This window comes from Pinus tabuliformis, chromosome 5_2 (genome assembly GCF_031772625.1).
Source record: "Pinus tabuliformis cultivar Carrire ecotype Pingquan chromosome 5_2, CPIR1, whole genome shotgun sequence".
In the NCBI taxonomy this organism is placed as follows: domain Eukaryota; kingdom Viridiplantae; phylum Streptophyta; class Pinopsida; order Pinales; family Pinaceae; genus Pinus; species Pinus tabuliformis.
Genome location: NC_142306.1, coordinates 702,562,206 through 702,582,054, shown reverse-complemented (window position 1 = coordinate 702,582,054; position 19,849 = coordinate 702,562,206). Strand labels below are relative to the sequence as shown.

The window sequence follows — 19,849 nt, the reverse complement described above, 5'->3', positions numbered from 1 at the left end:
AGTGGGCAAAAGGGCAAGCAGGTTTTAGGCCGAAGCATTCTACAATAGATCATGGTATCACGTTGAGACATGTTGTTGAAAAGGTTTGGGAGGGCAAAGAAGAAGTATTTTGCTGCTTTGTTGACTTCAAAAAGGCATCTGACACAGTCCCTAAAGATAAGTTATGGAGTAGAATGGAAGAACTTGAAATTCCTTTGCATTATAGAATTGTTGCCCATAGGCTTTATGAAGAGGTGAAAGTCAAAATTAGAACTTCAACAGGTATTTCAGAAAGTTTTAGAAGTGACATCGGAGTCAAGCAAGGCTACCCTTTATCCCTTACTATTTTTGGTTTATATATTGATAAATTGGAAGAGTGGTTAAATCTGCAAGGTGGAGATGGTGTTTGGTTGGGGGAGTTTGTGATAAAGCTTCTTTTATATGTTGATGACCTTGTATTGATTGCTAAATCGGCCTAGGGATTGCAGATGCATCTATATGCCCTTGAGCATTTTTGTAAAGCAGTGGGGATGCAAGTCAATACTAGCGAGACCAAAATAATGATTTTCTCAAATAAAAAGAAGCAGAGCCGGCATACGTTCTTCATTTGAAGGCAACATTCTTGAATAAGTAAATGAATACAAGTACCTCGGGATTGATTTCAACAACAAGCTTAATTGGGAGCACTGCAGAAAGAAGATAATTTTAGGAGGGTAGAAAGCATTATATGCTCTTCAAAATAGATGTTGACTGAGTTGTCTTGACCAAATTTGATTGAGAGTTGACTGAGTTGTTTGACCAAATTTTGGAGGTCGCACATGCGGGTTTCACTGTAGACTTTGACCGCAACCACACATGCGGATTTGACTGCAGGAGTTCACCATAGATCCGAGTTGATCGCGAGATCTAGTTTGGCCAGGACTGGTTGACGAAAGAGTTTGACAGTTTGACCAGCATTGACTTCTATGTGTTTGACTTGTTTTGACTAGCAGTTGTTTGGCCATTTTTTAGTTGTATTTTGAATTGTATATTGGCATAGATTTCTAAACAAATTTATGATTTGTAAACCTTTCTAAAATACAATTTCTCCTTAAGAAAAGATTGTTGGGTTTCTCTCCCAAGGTTGGGTTTCCAGGGTAAAAATACTATGTCTATTGTGCATGGTTGTCTTTCTATGATCTTTACTGTTTCCGTTACATTTTCTATTGATATTTTTTATGTGTAATTATCAATGATATAAGTGGCATTAGAAATACTGGTTGAAAATCATTATGAAGTAATTATAATAGTAAAAAATTGTATTCTATTGCACTTGGCAAGAAATTTCAACATGTTATCCGAGCTTTGTTGAAAGATCATCCATTGAACAAGCCTAATATTTCAGTATTCAACAACTTGATCATATTTCATATCTCTTGTCAATATGGTGCCCAGTCTCAGAGTAGAAGATAGGTTGTATGGTGCTACTGGTTTCAGATCTTGGAAGATCAGATATTCCTTTTCTTGGATGAAAATGACATTCAAAATTATGTGAAGGAAAGTGTCTCAGAACCTCAAGATGCTAAGGAGAAAGCTAAGCATAAGAAGCATGAAGCAAAGGCTAAGATGATCTTGATTCCACATGTTGAGTTGAATATTTCCAAAGAGATGTATGATGCCTTGGTGTGATTGTTAGAAAGTAAGAACTCTAGTAGGAAATTAGCCTTGAGGCATCAACTTCATAGTATCATGATGTCGAGATAAGATTCAATTGCCTCTTATCTCATGAGAGTCTTCTAGTTGAGAGATCAAATTATAGTATTCAAGATACCATTGATGATGCAGAGCTTGTTATAGTGACTCTTAATGGATTTCCTTCTTCATGGGATCCATTTGTGTGGGGTATTTGTGCATGAGCTGAGATGCGCAATTTTGGTCAACTTTGCACTGATTGTGTCCAAGAGGAAGCCGGATTGTTGTCCAATAACAACTTGCAAAGACCTTAGGATGAAGAAACTCAAGCCCTTGTAGCTCATGCAAGGAAAGGAAAACGAAGATAAAACTTTGATAAGAAGAATACAGGTGGAAAATAAGCTCCAATTCAAGATTAGAAGAAGAAGGATCTTTAAAAGATCAGATGTTTCAAATGTCATACTTTTGGTCACTACGCCTCCCAGTTCCCTCATAAGAAAAGGAAGGGGAAGCAACATGCGTCAACAACTGATGTTGATGTTGATGATGAGCATTTATGATAGAAGAAGACAACAAAATATAAACTTGATGAAATTACAAATGGACTTCGAAAAGAATATTTCTTTGTCTCCGCTCTTACAGGCACTATTACAGACAATAGTGATATTTGGTTGGTGGACAGTGGTTCTTCTAGGCACATGACGTGTTCACAAGATTCTCTCACATATTTGTCAGAGAAGGATTCAACATTGCAGGTGGAACTTGAAGATAATTCCAAGTATGCAGTGAAAGGAGTTGGGACAACATCAATTCAGCTAGAGTCTAGAGATTCTCTACACATGAGAGATGTATTGTTTGTATCAAGATTAAAGAAGAATGTGCTCTCTATTTCAACATTGGAAGATAAAGGTTGCAAAGTTGCATTTGTTGATGGTCGGGTTCTTGTATGGCCTAAGGGCTTGAGCATAGACTTAGCAGGAGTGATTGGTGTTTGAGAGCGAGGACTATATGGATTGTTAGGATGTCAACCTTAGGAATTGGTACATGAAAATATTTGTTTATGTGAGCTATGGAATCAGAGATTTTCTCACCTACATTACAAGGATTTTCCAACATTGAGGAAGATGGTTATAGGTCTTCTAGATCTCTAGGCAAAGCTTGAGGGTGTTTGCAAGGGTTTTCCACTTGGAAAGAATGCCGAGGGATTTTTTCCGAACAGTGATAGGAGATCAAATGGAATCTTGGATCTATTACATTTAGTTGTATGCAGACTGATGAAAATATCATCTTTGAGTGGTTTCATACACTATGTGACATTCATTAACGATTTCTTACGGAAGACATGGATCTACATTCTAGGACAACATCAGATTGAGGTTATTTGGGATGTCACTTTGATGAGAAGGTAACCTTTAGGAGGTCTAGAGAGTTTCATATGGAGATTTATAGTGAGGAGCAAGAGGCTCTGAAGGATGTGGATTGATCTAGTACCATTATTCATCCTTTAGACTATCAGGAGGAGTCAGTGGAGCCAGCAAAGCCAGTGGACATGCCTAGAAATATCGCAGTGACCAGGAAGAGACTGGCATGGCTTTGTGACACCTTGTAGGATGTAGAGAAGCATGTAGCTCCCAAGGGTACTTTCAGGGGGAGAAAACAACCATAGAGGTTCTCATGTTATATAACATTGATGAGCCACATCATTGATTATGAGCCTTAGAGTTATGAGGAGGAAGTAGGCCAATGGGTTTGCAAGGATGCCATTTGTTAGTTTTTTTAGCAACGTATATGTGTTCTAGTTTCGACTTGTGCTAGAGAGGCTAAGAATGCGAGATATTCAAAACTTAGAAAAGGTTTTGCGAGATAATCTTGTGAAGTGCCTTAATTAAATTAATTAACCATCATTTAAATTTTTCCTAAGTCTAACTTAGGAAAACTAGTTAATTAATAACAATTAACTAGTTAATTAATAACAATTAACAATTAATTAATAACAATTAAGCGCGCTTGAGCCAGAGGAGTTCTGGGATGGGTGACCTCCTGGGAAGTCCTGGTTACCGGGTGCAAGCCCCGGAAGTGATGATTGATGCTATGTGATTCGTTCTCCACATTTCACTAGTTTCAATCCCACTTCTTCACCCCTGTGAGCATCACCCGATGCAATGAGTGCTAAGTGAACTATTCAAAAATCATGAGAAATTAGTCAGTTACGACTACCTCTCATGGAAATGGTCATACGTTTGAATGACTTACTTAACGCAGTTGAATCCCAAAAATGATATCAAATAACAATTAATTAAGGAAATGTGAGAATGCTCTAGAAACTCACATAGATTGAGTTTGATATGATCTTATTTGTTGATGGGGATCTAATCATGGTCATTAGTTCACCAACGATAGATTATAATAGTAGGATGATGGGGATGGAGAAGACACATTAGGAGAGCAAGTTCCTTGGCAGATTGAGCTATCTAGTTGCAGAGGTTAAGGAAGAAGAGTTTGAGCCAAACAGGACACAAAGGCTAGAGGTAGTAGAGACAATGATTTTGGTGGATTTTTCTAGTGCTAGAGATTCAACAGTAAGAGGAACAATTTTTCCTCAATGAGGTTGTGCAGGTGGCTCCAGAGGGAGTCGATTTAGCTGGAGAGAGGGTTGATTCAGTTGTTGGTTGCTGGGAAAAAATCCATAAGGCCAAGTGAGTCATCATCAAAGGATGAGTTGGGAATAATGACAGAATCAGAGAAGTTCCACAGGAAGTGAGAATTTTTAATTCGTAGAGGAAGCCCAAAGGTTGACGCAGGGGTTTCAAGCTGCCCAGTTTGTGCTAGTTTTGGAGTTGGATCAGTGTTGGGTGAGACAAAAAATTGTCTCACTAGTTTTTGTCCAGATTATTTTGCTGAGGATTGCTAGTTTGAGCATCCAGATATTGTATTCAGATTTCACTGCTGCATATAATAATAGAACCCTCATCTACTGCAACATTTTCCCACATTGGGTTTTTCAAAGGACTTTTGTCCAAAAATATTGTTGTCCATTTTATTTTGTGTGTGCTCTATTTTATCAGTTCCAGTTTTGTTTCCGTAGCGTATTTTATTTTTGGTGAAAATTACAGTAGTGATTTTATTTGTTGTTTTCTATAATAGAAAATAAACTGCACATAATATTATTTAGTTAGAAGAATAATTTCCAGTAGCTGCAATAGTGAAAGTTTCACATGGTATTAGAGAAGAGTTGAAGACAGATCAATGGCTTAGTAACGAGGGAGAAATTTTTCCGCTTCAGAGGGATTCTTTAGGAAAAAATTTTGGATCTATGCAGAGGTTGGCCATGTGTGTAAATTAGTAGAGGTAGGGGTTAGATTTTCATTTTGCAGGTAGTAGAAAATTCAAAAAGCCTTAGTTATAGTGATTTGCAAGAAGTGGTGTTTCTGAGAAGCAGTTCCAGTGAGCAGATTAGTTAGATCGTTGAGCAGATCTGGGCACAGTGATTTTGCAACAGGTTTTGTAGGAGCAGATCGGCATTAGATAGAAGAGAAAAAGCACACACATAAAGGAATTTTCTAGAGTTTCCAGATCTAGTTTTCTGGAGGAAATATGAGATTTACATAGAATAAGGTAGTAGCAGGACAGATCTGTGCATTCTAGGAGGGAGTGCGAGTAGTAGAGCAGGCAAACGAGCAAGAAAAGTAGGATATTCCAGTTTTTTTCCCATATTTGAGTTTCACATAAATGGCCTCAGTAGGACTTCAAGATCAAGATAGGCTTGAAGGAGCCTCTAATTATTGTATCTGGAAAGCCAGAATGACTTTTTTTCTAGATGAGCATGGTTTGAAGACTTATGCAAAAAGAGTTATACCCATACCTACATATCTGCAACAAATATAGAATTACAATAAGGAGATGGCCAAAGCGAAGAGAGTGATCCTCGATGGAGTTCAAGATCCTATAGTCTCACATTTAGCTGCAAAGAATATGGCCAAAGAAATGTGGGATGCAGTCGCAACACTTTTCCATAATCCTTTCGAGAACTAGAATATGTTCTTGAAAGAGAAGTAGAGGACCACTAGGATTCATAAGGGTGGAGTCACTCCTTATCTCACTAGAATTCAAAATGTATAAGATGAGCTTGCAATAGTTGGAGAGACACCTCATGAGAGTGAACTAGTACATACAACTCTCAACGGTTTCACCAATGAGTGGGAAACTTTCGTCCAAGGTATCACTAGATAAGATCAACTACCTGGATGGGATCAATTGAGGAGTGATTTCACTCAGGAAGAGATGAGGCTTTCTCTTGTCGAGAGTACTATCGGTAGCAACAGTAGCAAAGGACCGAAGAGTGTGAAAGACGAGGAGAACGTAGCTCTTGCATCGAAAGAGAAGGCGAAGAAAGGTCACAGTTAGGGACAAAGCTCAAAGGGATAAGAAAAGAAGAAGAAAGATCTATCGAAGATCAAGTGCTTCAGATGTGGTGAGTTTGGTCACTATATTACCAAGTGTCCCAAGAAGAAGAAGGAGAAGCACGAGCAGGTAGCATATTCGGCAAAGATCGATAATTTGTCCAACAAGTTGGAGGACGAATTCACTTTGTATTCAACTATACCTCCAGGAGAGTGGTGGAGAGATCTTGAGCTCTAGTTCCTAGAGTTGCAGACATTTGAGCAATGTCCAAGGAGGACTACATCAAACAAGTGTTTCCTCTTGAATAATTACCCTATCAATAAGGGCCCAATTTTTTATTTTTTATTTAGTAGCAGATGGATCACGATGTTAAACATGGCACAACCAGATCTTGAGGGATAGTTGCAGAACTAGTTGCAACTACTTATTAAGGGGTGCAGAAATAGTCAGGGCGTAGATAGATACTCAATAGACAATGCAAAGGCTAGTTGCAGTTAGAGACTCATGAGACAAATGCAGAGCCAGTACAGGGACACAATTGATTTAGATTTTTCAATTGCAGCAACAACAACATGAGAATGCAACTGTACAAGGTGGTACAATGCAATGTCAGTAACAACATAGATGAAATATGGTTCAATTATAGGGTTGACAGGTGAATTAGAGTATTCACAGTAGCTTGGTGGGCAGTGAGAGGTGGTCATAGTTGTTAGACATTAACAACGCGAGGGAAGATGTTATGGGAGAGAACACCTTCCTCGTTAAGAGGGAGTGTTAGTCTTTGTAGCATCAGAGAGGTGTTATAGTCTCGATTTGTGTCAGAGAGGATAAGAACGCGATATATTCAAAACCCAAAAAATGTTTTGTAAGATAAGCTTGCGAAAAACCTTAATTAAATTAATTAACCATCATTTAAATTTTTCCTAACTTAGGAAATTTGGTTAATTAATAGCAATTAATTAAGGAAAGGTGAGAATGCTCTAGAAACTCACACGAATTGAGTTTGAGATGATCCTAGCCATTGATGGGGATCTAATCATGACCGTTGGTTCGCCAATGAGTGATTATAAGAGCAGAAGATAGGGATGGAGAAGACACATCAGGAGAGCGAGTTCCTTGGTAGATCGAGCTATCCAACTGCAGAGGTCGAGCAGGGAAGAAGAGTTCAAGCTAGAAAGGACACAAAGGCTAGAGGGAGTAGAGAAAATGAATCCGGTGGATTTTTCCAGTGTCAGAGAGTCAGCACCAAGAGGGCCAAGTTTTCCTTAGCGAGGTTGCGTAGGGACTGCGAAGGAAACTTCAGAGGGCATTTGATTTCACTAGAGAGAGGTTTGATTCAGTTGCTAGTGGCCTAAAAAAATTCCAGAAGGCCAAGGGAGTCATCTTCAGAGGTTGAGTTGGGAAGAACGACAACATCATAGCAGTTCCATAGGTAGTGCGAGTTTGGTGTGCGTAGAGGCAACATAGAGGCTGATGCAGGGGTTTTGAGCAGCCTAGTTTGTGCTAGTTTTGGAGCTAGATCAATGTCGGGTGAGACAAAAAATTGTTTCACTAATTTTTGGCCAGATTATTTTGCTGAGGATTTCTAGTTTGAGCATCCGAATAATGTACTTTAATTTCACTGCTACATATAATAATAAAACCCTCATCTGTTGCATTAGTTTTCCCACATTGGGTTTTTCGGGGACTTCTGTCCAAAAATAACAATGTCAATTTTATTGTGTGTGTGTGTGTGTGTGCTCTATGTTCTCAATTCCAATTTTGTTTCTGTAGTGCATTTTATTTTTGGTGAAAATTGCAATAATAATTTTATTTGTTGTTTTCTGTAATAGTAAATAAAATGCACATAATATTATTCAGTTAGAAGAATAATTTCCAGTAGCTGCAATAGTGAAAATTTCACACCACGATGGAGAAATATCAGTCCATCATGAAGAATGATGAGTGGGAGATAGTTTAGAGACCAAAGAGGAAGTCAACAGTGACTTCCATGTGGATCTATATGATCAAGCATGCAACAGATGGTCACATAGAGAAGTGCAAAGTGAGGCTTCTGGGGAGAGGGTTATCCCAAAAAGAGGGAGTGAACTATGAGGAGGTTTTTTCTCTAGTCGTTAGGTACACTTCTATCAGAACTATTGTTTCTCTTGTTTCAGTTATGGGTTGGATTTTATGTCCGATGGATGTAAAGACCACGTTCCTCAATGGTGTGACTAAAGAGGAAGTGTACATGGAGAAACCTCAGGGATTTTTTGTACATGGGAAGGGGTCCCATGTTTGTAGATTGAATAAGGCTTTATACATACTCAAGAAGGCACCTAGGGTATGGTATTCTAGGATTTATGGATACTTGATGAGTGTAGGCTTCACCAAGAGTGATGTAGATCTTAAACTATACTTCATGGTTGTTAATGGTGATCCTTTGATCTTGGTTTTTTATGTTGATGATCTATTCCTTAGTGGGGCAGAAAGGCTCATTGTTGGGTGCAAGAGGGATTTTGCGTCGAAGTTCGAGATGTAGAAATTCCTTGAAATTTTGCAACTATTAATGAGAGCAAACTGATTTGCAAAAGACACAAGATTTCTCTACCAAAATTTTTCGGAAAGAAAAAAATGAATAAAAACACAATCGCACATAGATCAATCACACATATATCAGTCACACATAGAAATTTATCTAGGGAACCCAACTGGGAAAAACCCCTCTTGCTTGTATTATCAACTAAGCAATCTGATCTATTACAAAGAATTAGCTTCAAGCATGAAGCCCCTACAATACTGATCAACTCCTCTCAAGGATTGACCGACACTTAGCCAAATAAGCCTGCAAGGAAGCTCATATTTCCTTGCGCAATTTAGCCCCTAAAAAATAGGAATTTCTCCTATTTCCTTGTGCAATTCCCAAGAAAATTGCTCTGCTTGCTTCTCAAAATTTGCACACAAAACATTTGTACCATAATAAATACATTTTTTCCTTAAGTGAATCTCAGTAGACAATTCAAATTGGGGATAATTTTAGCAGTTGCAACCAGTTATCTGAGAGTAAGTTGAGTTAATTGAAAGTCAACTACTCAACTAAACTCAAAACTATTCTATTTTAGAACTAGAAATCAATTAACTGAAAGACACAAGAGTTAACTCCACTAGATAGCTAATTTTAGCCATTAACTAGTCCACAACTCACTAAAAGCCATCTAACTCGAATTAACTGACAATATCTCAGTGATAGGCCACAACACACATGTTAACTGAACACTAACTCAAGTAACTATGAGACTGAATTTGAATTAGCATCTTTGACTAAGGCACAATTCAAAGAAGCCATTCCTTGCTACATTTTCAACACTCCCTCTTAGCGAGGAAGGGCTTCTTGGAAGAACCTCATCCACCCGGATCTTTCTTCAGCTGTACCAAGTTCTCGGTTGCTACAGCTGCTCCCTCTGAACTAGAAAGAGCCATGTATGATCCGGATTTAAATAGGAACGCAACAAATTACAGAGATAACCATAAACACAGAGATGCAACGGAAATAATACTTCATTTCATTAATGTAAAATACTGAAATATGCTTACAGACAGAAATGGAAATAAACCAGCTAGGGCAATGGTAGCTTATCTCTGAGAAGAGATGTGGAAGCTACATGCCTCTAAAATGTGTTACAATGAGTCTCGAAGGCCTATTTATTGTTGAGAAACATTGGAAAACCCTAAACATAAAAAAACATAACCCTAGAAGATGAAACTCCAAACTGTGGGCCCTGTTTGGGCAAATTGGTACATCAACTTCCCGGGGTCGTAACTTTGGCATACGATCTCTGTTTGACGTGCACAATATCTCGTTAGAAAGATCTGTCTGAGAACTACAACTTTGGGAAGAAAATCATAGGTCCATGGACCCATGTTGCTCTTAGTTTTCCCAAAAAACGCCGTTTAGGGCCTCAAAACGGCTCCAAAAGTTCAATAGTAAATTGTGCTACAATTACAAAAACTGAAAAGCTGAAAGAAACAATGGTGGGGGTCCAAGTGGACTTGGCGGGTGGCCACCAATATCCACCTGGATCATTCCTCCCCCTTAGGAAGCAATGGTCCCCATTGCGTTGAGTTCCTCCATGAGATGAGGAAACTTTTGTTGAACTTGGTCCCTGGTGAGCCACTTGCCCTAGTGAAGGAGTTGGCCTGCTTTGACAACTCGATACAGTTGGATATTCTACTGGCAAGTGTGCTTGATCTGTGTGTCCATGATCCGATCAGTTGCAGCTTGTTCCATGCAATCTGGATTTAACTCTGTGGGTGTAAGTTGTTCTGCAATGTCAGATGTGTCTAGTAATGGTGGAAAGTATGGCCGAAGGCAGTCCACATTGAATACTGGGTGCAAGCCAAGGAATGGGGGAATGCTGAGCTCAAATGCATTGTCTCCCATAGCCTTGGTAATGGTGTAAGGACCATATCGAAGTGGTCTGAGTTTCCGATAGGCTTCGGTAAGGCGTTCCTTTTGCAAATACAACCAGGCTTTGTCGCTCACCTGAAACTTGTGTGGCACCCGATGTTGATCATGTTGCTGCTTGTACTTGGAATTTGATTTCTCCAGAATGTCATGGCCCTGCTGGCGAATATGTTGGATGTGCTCAATGAAGTTGTTTGCCTTATCTGTTTCGGATTGGACGTGAGCCGAATCTGCGTGAGTAGCTGCAAATGGCATGACCACATCAATGGGACATAGTGGCTAGAATCCCAAGCCCACCTGAAAAGGGTTGTGGCCAGTCGAGTTGTGGAGAGCCCGGTTGTAGCTGTGCTGAACATAGGGGAGGCTCTCATCCCTTGTGCGTGGATGCTTTGAGTTATACATGCAGAATGTGTACGATCATCCTGTTGACAACCTCTGTCTGGTCATTAGTTTGAGGATGGAAGGCTGTGGACTTAGTGAGTTTGGTGTCCAACATCGACCAGAGACTGGACCAAAATGTACTAAGGAACCTACTATCCCGATCTGAGATGATAGACTATGGGATCCAAAAGTGTACCCACACTAGTTCAAAGAAGAGTTCAGCAGTGGCTTCTATTGTGATATTCTTCTTGCAGGCCGCCATAATGGCCACCTTTGAGAACCTGTCGATGACCACAAAAACACAGTCATTTCCATGCTTAGTGGAAAGAAGGCCTGACATGTAATCCATGGAGATGGATTCCCAAGGTCGACTAGGGGTAGGCAACAGGGTATAGAGGCCTTGCTTCTTGATGGTCAGTTTGGCAATGGCATAGGTAGTGCATGATCTGATGTACTTCCCGACATCCTGTCGAAGATTCGGCAAATAGAAATACTTCTGCAGTACTGCCACCATTTTCTCGACCTCGAAATGCCTAGCAGCTCGACTATAGTGTGCTTCCAAAATCATATTGGCACGCTCGCTTGAAGGAACACAAAGGTGACCCAAGTGGCATAACAGGGCATCCTGGAGGTGAAAATCTGAAACATGCTGACCCTCCAAGAGTTTTTGGTATGTGTGGCCGAATTCTGGGTCGCTTTTGTAGAGAAGTAGCCAATCAGAAGTCTCGTGCCCACAAGAGTTGAGCACAGTGGTTAATGCCATTGTTGATGGTCGACTGAGGCAATCTACAACATTATTGGTGTTGCCCTTCTTATACTTGATATTCAAATGGAACTGTTGCAGGTATGTGGACACTTCTGATGGCGATCATTTTGTAATTTCCCTTGGGTTTGTATGAACTGCAGGTGTCGGTGGTTTGTGTGGATGACTGTTTCCTTCCCCAAAATGTAATGCTTCCACTGTCAGCAGGCTTGCACAATGGAATACATCTCTTTGTCATAAGTGGGATACTTCTGGACTGTGTCTGAAAGTGTCTCACTGTGATGTGCCATTGGATGCCCGTGTTGAGTAAGGACTACCCCAATAACATAGTCAGAGGCATCTGTCTTGACCTCAAATGGTTGTTGCAAGTCTGGTAATGCAAGCACTGGTGCCAAGCAGAGGCGATCTTTCAACTCTGTGAATGCTTACTATTGAGATTCAGACCAAAAGAATTTTGCTTTCGCTCCTCCCTTGGTGACTTGACTCAAGGACCAAGTGATATGAGAAAATCCCAACACGAACCTACGGTAGAAGTTGGCAAGGCCTAGAAAGCTGTGAGCTTTGTAAGAGTGGTTGGAGATGGCCAATCCCGAATGACTTGGATCTTGGCTAGATCCACATGCACCCCCTGTTCATCAATAATGTATCCCAGATACTGAACCTGGGTCATGCCAAAAGTGCATTTCTCCAAATTGGCACATAACTTGTGTTGCTGCAGTGTTTGGAGAACCTATCGGATGTGGTGGAGGTGCTCTTCCCAACTTTGGCTGAAGATCAGGATGTCATCCAAGTATACCACTACAAATGAGTTGGTGAATGGCTGCAAGATGTCATCCATTATCCTCATGAAGGTTGCAGGAGCATTCTTCAATCCAAAAGGCATAACCAACCATTTGAAAAGGCCCTCCTTGGCTTTGAAGGCGATCTTCCACACATCGGAGGGTTCGATTGGTACCTGGTGATATCCTGACTTCAAATCGATCTTGTTGAAATATTTTCCCCCCTTCAGTTGGTCCAGGAGGTCATCAATCCGTGGGATCGGGTACCTATTATGGACAGTGATCTTGTTCAACGCCCGATAGTCAATACAGAGTCTCCAAGTCCCATCCTTCTTCTGTACCAACACGATCGGGCTCCCACAGGGTGATGAACTCAGATGGATGTGACCTTTCTGCAACAGCTCTTGAATCTGCCTCTTGATTTCATCATTCTCCCGAACGGAGCGCTGATAGATTGGTCCATTGGGTAGCGATGCACCTGGGTTTAGATCAATGGAGTGCTTGACCTGACAATGTAGAGGAACCCCTACAGGGGAGGTGAAGATGTCCTTGTACTCCTCCATGACCTTGTCAATTTGTAGTTATCGTGCGGAGGGGCCCTATTTGGAGGTCGTGGCCACCGTCTTCTTCTTTCCTTGAGGGCGTATCATCAGGAAAACAAATTTCTCAGTTTTAGAAATGAGCTTACTGCAATATTTTGCAGTAGCCAAAGAGATGGTAGTAGGCAGTGCTACCTCCGGTATCCTATAAAACTTATTTCCCAATGTAACAATAATAGCACGGGGCCTTGATTCATACACAACATGTCGCTTCCACAAGTATGGTTGTCCTAATAATACATCACAAACTTCAAGGGAAGCAATGTCACACAATACCTCATCTGTGAAGGGCTTGATGTTGTATGGAAGGTGACACTGCTGGCTCACGTGAAGATCCCGTCCTTGGTGAAGCCACCCGATGGTGTACGGTTGTGGATGTGCTGTGGTTGGTAAGCCTAGCCGCTTCACGATCTCTACCGAAATGAGGTTCTTTTGGCTCCCGTTGTCGACAATGAACTGTAGTAGGGAGCCCTTTACCCACATCTGGGAGTGGAAGAGACGCTCCTCCTCCTCTGGATCTTCGGGTTCCTCCTTCTGGATCTTCATGGTGGAAACGGTGGCGTTGGGCTCTGCATCGATAATCTGCTTCCCTTTGTCATTCCCCTTGTTGGGTTCTGACTCAGAGTCGAAACATGCATCTGATTCTGAAACCTTTAGCTCGGCCACCAGTGACTACTTGGCCCGACACTCACTTGTGTTGTGAGTGGAGCTCTTATGGAACTCACACCACTTTCCCATGTCCTTTTTTGGCTTCACGGCGCTGTTCTTTGCTTGCAACTTTGGCAGGTTGTCTTGGGCCGCCCCACCTTGGCTTTGTCCTTTGTTCTGTGGTTTGGGGGCACCTTTCCCTTGCTTTGGATTTGCAGATCCAAAGTCTTGCTTGTTCTGTTTAAACTTTTGCTCGACCCTGATGGCATATCGGTATGCCGTGTCGAGCGAGGAGATGTTTAGGAATTATATTTCTTCCTAGATGTACTTGTGCAGGCAGCCGCGGTATATGAGTACCAAATGCTGCTCTGAATCCTTGATACCTAACTTTGTGCGAAGGGTATGGAAAATATTGGTAAACTTCGGCACGTCTTGGTCCCTTCCTTGCTGCAGCGTGGTCCACTTTATGTATTGATCCTCATAGCTTCTGACAAGGTAGTACTGCTCCTTGATGGCATCCCGGAATGAATTCCAAGTGGATGCGGCTGAAAATAGGGAGCCTGTAGTTTCATCCTTCTGCTGGTAGTAGGTTTCCAACCAGTCCTTGACGTGGGGGCTGCTTTGAGAAGAGCGAAAATAATCTTTTCCCGAATGGAAAATCCATGAACAGAAAAATAACCCTCTAGTAGATTTAACCATCTATTGACGGTATCTGCATCTATCTGACCCTTGAATATGGAGATTTCAAAATTAACTTGTACCTTAAACGGTGTGGCATTTCCAGAGTAGCTGTTGGAAGCCGATGTGTCGCCCTTAGCTAGCCGCTGAAGGATCTAGGCAAAACTGTCCATCATTGCATTCCTTTGTTGCTCGAGGGCTTCTTCAAGCAAGATTTTGATAGGATCTCCTGCCCCCTCGTCTTTATTTTCATCTTCCATGGGAGGCCGTCGGGATTTGCGAGGCTGGTCTTGCAAAGGTTCGACCAGTTCAAGCCTTAACTCCTTATATCCCGACCTTGTTGGGGACATGCAAAGAAAAACAGAGAAAAAAAGCAGACCGCTCTCATACCACTGATCCGGATTTAAACAGGAACGCAACAAATTACAGAGATAACCATAAACACAGAGATGCAGTGGAAATAATACTTCATTTCATTAATGTAAAATACTGAAATATGCTTACAGACAGAAATGGAAATAAACCAGCTAGGGCGATGGTAGCTTATCTTTGAGAAGAGATGTGGCAGCTACATGCCTCTGAACTGTGTTACAATGAGGCTCAAAGGACTATTTATTATTGGGAAACAATGGAAAACCCTAAACATCCAAAAACCTAACCCTAGAAGATGAAACGCCAAACTGTGGGCCCACGTTTGGGTAAATTGGTACATCAACTTCCCGGGGTCGTAACTTTGGCATACGATCTCCGTTTGATGCATATAATATCTCATTAGAAAGATCTATCCGAGAACTACAACTTTGGGAAGTGATGCTCCCAATTTTCCCAAAAAACATCGTTTAGGGCCTCAAAACGGCTCCGAAAGTTCAGGACCAAAAGAATTGCTAAAAATAGTAAACTGTGCTACAATTACGGAAATTGAAAAGCTGAAAGAAACAATGGTGGGGGTCCAAGTGGACTTGGCGGGTGGCCACCAATATCCACCTGGATCAATGTGCCCTGTGTATCTAGGTGTCTACTTCTTGGTGTTGGGAGACTCAACTCTCTTATGATTTCCCTTAACCAAATAATTTTACCACTTGCCTCGAAATCTCCCTATACTGGAAGTCTCTAACTGAGTGGTTGTCTCCACTCGTCTTGGGCTATGGTCCTTGTCATCATCCTACTAGTCATCCCAATTACTCACTAGCTTAGACTGAAACTGAGATACTGGCCGAGGCTCCATCTTGAGATCTCTATCTTGCTCTCGCTCAACCATGACATCTCTACTTTGGGAAGTCTCTGCCTTGCTGCCCAAGGCTACAAATGCATTGACCTCCAATTTGTAGAGGCTCACGATCCTAACACAAATCTGCTTGACCTGTCCTGAAGTAGAATGCTTGAGATAGGCCTTCCCTGTGTTGAATACAACATCATACCCTTTGTCTTCAATGGTTGCTACTAAGACAATGTTTTTATTCAATATTGGGACATACATCACATTCTTGAGATGGAGAAGGGAATTGAACTCCCTATTAAAGGTCACTGTAACAACTCCTTTGGTCAAGTATCTGCCATCATCTCCATGCTCGATATGGAATTGCATGTCTTTCTCCTCCAAACTATTGAAGAGATCTTTGTTCCCTGTCATGTGGAATGAACCCCCCTGAGTCAATGCACCACACTCTGCCTCGAACTGAGTGTAGAGCTATAAAAAGGGTCTTTTTCACCTCTAATTACCTCACATTAATATGTCAATCCAGGAACGTTTGTTTATTTCAAAGAGTGTCTCAGTCTGAGGCTATCATTTGTCAGAGTAATGCTAGTAGTACAGCGTTCATAAATACAAGAGTAAACAGATGCTTGTCTACAGCGTAACTACTTTGAAAGACCAATCCACACATTCAAAAGACTAAGTACTTATCAGTCAAGGGTTCAGTAGTAATAACCCATCCCTTTGGAAACTGATGGAAAAGGAAATCATAGAACAGATCATGGATCTGGGAGCCGGACAGTGAATGCCAATGCTCACTACAACTGTAGATTGTTCTCCACACCAACTCTAAATAAATGGAATGGCAAATGAGAAATGGAACAGCAATTAAGAAATCGAACAAGAAGTCTGAAATTGAACAACAATTCTTAAATGGAACAGCAACTAAGAAATAGAACAGCAACTAAATCTCACAAGCAGTAACAAACTTAATCTATCAAATCAAATGCACTAATCGTAATCAAACGGCAATCTTTCACTCTTAAGGGCGAATTGAACATCACACACTAATGGAACAACACTGATTACGGATGAATTATGGAACAGCACTGGAAAACCATATACACACACAACACATTTAAGTAGTAATCTGATCCAAGTATCAATCTCGGTTAGAAAGAATACGACTGCGTTTCAATGATAGAACAACATTGCTCATAAATCCAACAATCGTAAAGAACGTAATTCCCAAGATGAATTCCGTAACATTGCTAAACAGGTGCACATCACAAAAGCTCTGTAATGGAATAGTAATAGTATACGGTGAAGACTAGCAATATTCGATCAACTCTTAAAGGAACGATAATATAATGCAGAGTCAATACAATAGTTCTCTCTGCAGAAACCTTAATGAATTAAATATAACAGAGCTTGTGATGTAAACTTATAAAACACATCAGATTACCAAATAATGACGATAAGAAAACCACGCATAAACCAAATGTAATAATACAGGAGCAAGTGTCCTCCAGGGCCGGGCCCTTAGCCTCCAGGGGTACACCGCTTGAAGTTAATCCAGACTCAGAGATGAAGTAATCTCCAAACTTGTATTAATGCATAAAGCAAAATTACAATAAACCAGTTCTTATCGAGACTCGATGATCAAAGTTTTGATCTTAACAGAAATTACATAAAAACATAATCATGTCTAACGCTCTAACTCCTCCCTCGAGCTAACAGTGCTGTCCCTTTTATAAGGGTGACGGCGGAGATGTCTAAGTGCAAAAATAGATAATACAGTGATCCCTCAGGATCAAGGATCCTGAGGGATTTGCCAAACCGTTAATCTTCAATCATTTCTTTTCTCTCCTGCGCTGAGCTGGTATCTCCACCTCCTTTTCTGGGCTGATTTGCTTTGACTTGCTTTGCCGTGTTTGCATTCGGTCTCCCGTCAAAGGGACAGCGGTTATCCCGTCTTTGTCCTTTCCTTGGGAACGACAACTCCTCATTTTCACTCCTTCCTGCATAAGGAAATGACAATTGTCAGCGTTTTAGTCTTGCATATTAATCTCACATGTTTTGTTATAATTCTTTATTGTTTTCCAAGTTCATGATGCAAAAAGGTTTGTAAGTTCTACTGAAAAGATATTGAAATAGTCATCAAAAACATACCTTTTTAGTACTCCACACACCCCCCTGCTTACCCTGTTTCATGCCCTCATGAAAACGTTGTAGTTGACATGCAAGGCAGTGAGAGAATAGGCTGGAGATGGAATCTCATGTGGAGGCCTACAGCCATGATGAGTAACTAGGTAGTCAAAGAGATGGCCTGTCTGACCCTCGGGCATCTCATACAGGGCTTGATATGCGGGTGCAGGGTGCCAAATAATTGAGCTCCGGAACCTATATCCTAACCAGGATGGCCCCGCCCTCAAAATGATTTTGCCATAGAGGTGCAAGCGGTCGGCAACTAATTTAAAATTCTCATACTTAAATGGTTCCCTGAGCTGGATATTTGGATTAGAGATTTGATACCGAAACTTAGCTGCATCAATGGCAAGATCTTTTATAGAAAGAAAGTAATCTAATCCCTGTCGAATGAGTGCCTCATGCATGGGTCCTAATGTTTCAAATACACCCGGAGTCTTCATCAGGTTTCTATGTGCTTTCCACAACTAAACTAGGTTCCTAGGCTCGACCCTTACCCACAAACCTACGCCGTTTTCTTGCCTCTGGAAAGTATTATAGGCTTTAAGCCATTTAATCTGATTAACCCCAAATGAGATGAACGCCTGCAATTGGATGTCTCCAACAAAAGGGCCAGGGTTCAGCTCGGTCTCCTAGTCTAATACAAGGTTATGTAAATAGAACTCACACAGCAATCTCTTAACTTTTACCCCGTAGCGCTTACAACAGTCTATAAAATCATTGACAGTGTTAATTTGTATGGGAGCACCTGCTTTAACAGCTTTTATTTTTAATTGCAAATACCGTTCCAGTAGAAACAGGGCATATTTCTTGGCAGGGGCTCTACATGCTAAGACGTCATTGTATAAAGAACACAAGGTATCCATCTGCTTGATAACAATATCTAGCCTACGAGTTACCTTTGTGACTTTCTCTTGTTCCTTCCGCCAACCTTCAAAGCCTGGCTTTCGGATTGATTGACGTTCTTAAGCTGCTACTGTAGCTCTTCATATTTTTCGCGAGGGACCGTTTGCTCTCTAAGCTTTTCTACCTCTTGCTGAACTTGCTTCAACCCTTTTTGCAGGGTTACTGTTTTTGGATCTCTTCTCCATGCAGTAGTGGAGGCCAGGAGTTTTACTTGAACTTTCCTATTACGTTGCTTTGTGTTCAGAACCCTTATCACTCCCGAAAGTGGTGCCTCCGTCTGAGTTTCCTTATCATCCATTTCTATCTTAACGTGAACATCAGTCTGTTGCTGTTCCTTTTCAATTGGAACAACAATCTGTTCTTCAGCATCATTTGGAACAGCAGGCTGATTTTCGTCGGGGTTTTGAACAGCAGGATGGATTCTAGTCTTCCGCCTTTTTTCCTTGAGGGATTTTGCTGGAGTGGTCACATTTTTCCTTCCTGAAGTCTATTTTACCCTTTGCCTCGCTTTCAAGATCCTAATCTGCTGGTGGAGCTGGACTATTATATTCAATAATCTCTGCTGTTCCTTTCAGAGTTATTTGATTTCCAAAATTTCCTTAGAAGGAACAGCAGGCTGTTCATTATGGCCTGGACTGTGACTAGTCCCCGGATCTTCCTTCTGGGGTATTTCTTCATTGTTCTGCTCTGGCTGTTCTGGGGGAGGAACCCTAACTGGTTCTATCATTTCTTGGGCGACTTCTCTTTCTTCCCCTGCTTCCTCTGGAATTTCTTCCGGTGTCTTCTGTTTAGGAACGAATTGTTCCTGTTCAGTATCTCCTATCGTCTCTTTATCATGAACAGGCAGATTCTCTTCTTCTGCCTCCTTTGCATGTGGTTCTTCAGGTGCATTTTCCTCCTGGGGTTTCTTTTCGTCATGGAGGTCTGATGGACTGGAAGGTTGGCCATATTCACCCATGTTGGCCAAGACTTCGGCTAATTCATCTTCTCCCACAGGGTCCTGCAATGGGCTACCTTCCTGCTGTTCCATTTCCTCCTCCTGCTCGGATTGCTCAACTTCTGTTTCAGAATGCTCGACTCCTTCCTCATTTTCTTCTTCAGATTGCTCGACCTCTTCTTTCTCTTCTTCTTCAGATTGCTCGGCCTCTGTTTCAGATCGTGAGGGTTGCTCATCTCCAATTTCTACCAGCCGACTGGTGT

The 19,849-nt window shown here is 41.3% G+C and overlaps 1 protein-coding gene across 1 annotated transcript in view; it reads left to right on the top strand.

Annotated features, from left to right (window-relative positions):
- Positions 1–19,849, top strand: part of LOC149161078 (putative serine/threonine-protein kinase PBL7) — a 95,722-nt gene that overhangs the window by 54,080 nt on the left and 21,793 nt on the right. The window lies entirely within an intron of this gene.